This window comes from Castor canadensis, chromosome 6, assembly GCF_047511655.1.
Source record: "Castor canadensis chromosome 6, mCasCan1.hap1v2, whole genome shotgun sequence".
Classification (NCBI taxonomy): Eukaryota; Metazoa; Chordata; class Mammalia; order Rodentia; family Castoridae; genus Castor; species Castor canadensis.
Window position 1 is genome coordinate 53,767 of NC_133391.1, and position 3,925 is coordinate 57,691.

General features: G+C 54.7%; 1 long non-coding RNA gene across 2 annotated transcripts; it reads left to right on the forward strand.

Moving 5' to 3' along the window:
* Window positions 1-243: 243 nt before the first annotated feature.
* Window positions 244-3,580, forward strand: LOC141423836 (uncharacterized). Of its 2 annotated transcripts, XR_012448611.1 has the most exons (4): window positions 244-489; window positions 1,356-1,514; window positions 2,757-2,900; window positions 3,245-3,580. It is a non-coding gene; the product is annotated as an uncharacterized lncRNA (long non-coding RNA). The 2 variants fall into 2 exon arrangements; XR_012448612.1 differs by lacking the exon at window positions 2,757-2,900.
* Window positions 3,581-3,925: the final 345 nt, after the last annotated feature.

Here is a 3,925-nt window from a genome sequence, read left to right on the forward strand (position 1 = left end):
GAATCCTCAAACAGGGAGTGAGGGGTAGAGGTGGCACGTTCTCCTCTTTGAAAGGAAGCAGGCTTCTCTGGACAATGCTGCCTGGAGGACACATTCAGGAGAGGCCGCTGCAAATGCTGCCCACACAGGTAGGCAGCACTTCACCCCAGTGGACAGTTATGTGCAGCCCTACAGCCTCCCCAGCACAGCTCTGAGGGCAGTAACCCTGGACTCCAGTTACAGAGTCCAGACGGGATCTGTGCTCCCAGGGAGGGCCTGTGGAGTTACCTGTCCAGCCTGGGCTAGGCTTTTCCTGGACAAGAACATGTCCCTGGCTTGACAGGGAAAAAGTGCCAGGCACATGGTGCATGCCTGTAGTCTAAGATACTCAGGAGGCTGAGGCAGGAGGATCACGTGAACCCAGGAGTTCAAGATCAGCCTGGACAACATAGCAAGACTCCAACTCAAAAGAGTGTTCACTCAGTTCATCCAGCACAGTTCCTAATTCAGGTAACCAGCGATGACCTTCCCACAGCTCTCATTCCTGTGGGCAAACCTCTTAGTAATGATGGGGTGAAGACTACAAGCACCGTGGGGAGTAAGAGAGCCCAGTGGGGGACAGGGGAGGCTTTGGCTTTCCAGAGCAAGCTCTGAAAGGAGGGGCCCTTGTTCAGGGGTAAGGAGGGTGGGAAGGGGCAGCTGTGTGCAGATCTGGGAAGGAGCATTTATAGCCAGGGACGTCCTATGCAAAGACCCTGGGGTCAGAACTTCCTGGTGAGCCAGAGGAGCAGCAAGAAGGGCTATGTGGCTGAAGAGGACTTGGGGGAGCATGGGAAGGACAGAGACTGGAACAGCAAGTGGGGAGTTCATGATGTCCCTTGTCCTGGGCGAGCACAATGATAATTGCTACAATGAAATGGGATGGCCACTTTCCAATGTTGACAGGAACTTCATGCAAGCTGCTGGATGCTTACCATAACCCTGGTAAGGCCCCATAAGGGAGGTGCAGGGCAAAGACGAGCAAGGTACACAGTGTCCCACGTTTCTCTGGGTCCCTCTGACCTCATGGCATAACCTTCCTCTTGGCCTGGCCCCTGTGGGAGCCTCCTTCCCAGGAGCCTGCCACCAGGCAGCAGGGGAGAGGCAGAGGAGAGGCAGAGGTGGCCTCTCCTCTGTAAGAGACCCTTGTAAGCCCTGTCCCCTGCCTTGTGCAGTTCTGGGCTTGTTTGCAGAGAACGCTAGACAGCAGTGCCCCTAGCTTTGCAGTGCACAGATGTCTACCCACTTCAGATGAGAGCAAGAGGGTTACACTGGGTGCTGCTCCCCACAGGGCTGCCAGTCTCAGTACACTCTGCCAGGTCCTAGTTTCTCCTCAGGTGTCCTCCAGTCTGGACAACCCTCAGCTTGACCAACGCGTGTGACCTGTTAGGGGCTTCACCAGGTTCCAGAATGCCTCTCCAGGTGTGCTCAGCTCTGAGGACGACAGCCCAAGATGAGTGCAGGTGGAAGTAACCTCTGAAACAGCCGTTCTCCCGGTGAGAGGGCAGGGAGCCCCCTCTCCCACTCTCCTTTTCCCCTGTCTCGTGAGGCATGGAGGCCAAGCCTGGCAGAGCTGGGCGGCCAGTCCAGCTGCCTCCACCCCCAAGCTGGCATTGATCAGAGGTACAGTTGCTTCCCTGGAAGAAACACAGACAACTGAGGACTAAGTTTTAAGCAAATTAAAGTCAGGCGCATCACAGACAGGACCAGCTCCCAGACTGAAGGAAGCTGCAGGAAAAAGACTTCCACAGGGTCTTAGCACATGACCCAACTGTTTGTCCATAAGAGGTCGTGGCTGGGGCAGCTGGGCTTTGTACTAGACCCTGGGCACACAGCCATGGCCTGTGTGGCAGCTCTGGACTCCTTGACAGGGGCGACAGGCCAAAGGATTTCACACACTTGCACTCACAGCTCATACTCCTATATACCCACACCCACACGCTCCCTCACAGACCCATAGAAGACGGTGTCACCTGGACTGGCCAGCAACATAGGGTCCCTAAGACAAGTACATCACCTGAAAATCATCCCCAAGAAGCTGAGGGGAGCTGGGGCCCTGGGGGTCTGAGTCCTTTCTTCTCCCACCACTGCTCTGGGGCAGGTCTGGCTCCCCCTCAGTTGGTCCCATGTGCTTAGCTGCAGCCCAGCCCTCCCTGAGAGTGGATGCTGCGATCTGCCTCATGCATTCCTGTCTGCCTGGGCTGAGGTGCAAGGTTCAGGGAAAGCCCTTGCATCAAGTTCACATAGTGCCACCCAGGACCCGGGCTGTCTTTGCCCTGACTGAAAGAAGTGCTGGGTGGCAGCCTCAGGAAGGAAGAGAGCCTGGAGCAAGCTCACCCTGATGTCCACTCCTCCTCTGCATGGGAAGAAGAAGAACTCCCAATATCCTCAATATCCTTGTGCATTCATTCTTGTCTCTGAGTGGGGAGGACTGTGACCTGACCATGACCTCTGAACTTGCTCAAGAACTCATCTGATGGGTTCCTTCCTTCCTTCCTTCCTTCCTTCCTTCCTTCCTTCCTTCCTTCCTTTCTTCCTTCCTCCTTTGACACAGGGTCTGGCTATGTAGCACAGCTAACCTTGAACTTATGATCCTCCTGTCTCAGCTTCTTGACTGCTGGAATTACAGACTTGCATCACCACACCCAGCTTAATCAGACCATTTCTTGAACACTCACTGTGAGCCAATGTTCCTTTGCTTTCTATCAATCAATCTTAACTGGTCTCTTCCTACCCAGCCTCTCCAAAGTGCTGTTGTTGGCCCTGGTGCAGACAGAGAGCTTGGAGTTCTGAGAGTGATTCATGCAGACCTGACCCACCTCTGGTGGCCCTGGCCCCCTGGGCTCCTCATGGGCCACCCTAGGTTTGCCTCTGGCAGCCAGGCAAGTGTGAGCTGGGATGAACAGCTGAAGCCAGCCATGATGGGGCACTGTAGAGGAGTGGCCACCATCTGAGTGAGGGCTGGGGCTCTGCCCTCCAGGGACTTAAGAACTATGAGTGTAGTAATGTAAGGTGGAGTCAGAAGAGAATCAGGCAAAATGCCCACACTAGGAGAATCTGAGGCAGAGGACCAGGGAGGGGAGGAGGGGGAGCTGGTCTGGGACACCCTGGGAAACACTGACACTGAGACTCAGTGTACAAATGGTCCCCATAGCCCTGACCAAAATGCTGTGGGAGGAGACATCTCCCTGACAGGCTCAGAAACAGCCTTTCCCTCTGATTTCAGGCCACCCGCAGCTGGGTCTCTGACACCAAAGGTCTGCCAGACAGGGACATCCATGGACACCAGAAGCATCAGCAAGGGCAGCCCCAATGTTCACTGACACAGGTGCAGTTCTGCGTCACAGTGTGCCACCTGCACTTCGCACCAGGCAGGAGCAAGTCAGTGTGGGGGGAAGATTCAACACAGCACCAGAGCTTCCTAAGAGCTGAGTCCCTCTGATCAGCCTTTTCCCCAGCCAGATGGGGCAGCCCCTGTAGTCTTTCCAGAGAGCATCTGTTTCCCACCATAGCAATTTATACTTGTAATTTTGACCTTGATCAATAAAAGCTGCTGAGAAGATTAATGCATTAAATGTTGACAGAGAGTCATCTGGACCCTTCTGAAGGGAAGCAAGCCCATCAGAAGGAATGTTTGCACCCCGAAATAGGCCAGCAATCCCCTGCTCCCTGTGGGCTCATGCTGGCAAGTCTGCACAGGGAAAGCACACTGGAGCCACAGGAGTCCCTCACGCCTCCACTGCTGTAGCTGTCTTAATCCTTATCTTAGGGCCAAGTAGCTGCAATTACTTGGGGCTTAATTTTGCATGAGGATATAGAAAAGCATGACAGGGGAAAGGGAAATGCTGGCAAGGAGAAGTGGCCTGGGAGAAGAGTGGGTGCAGGGCCAAGGACAGGGCAGTGGCAG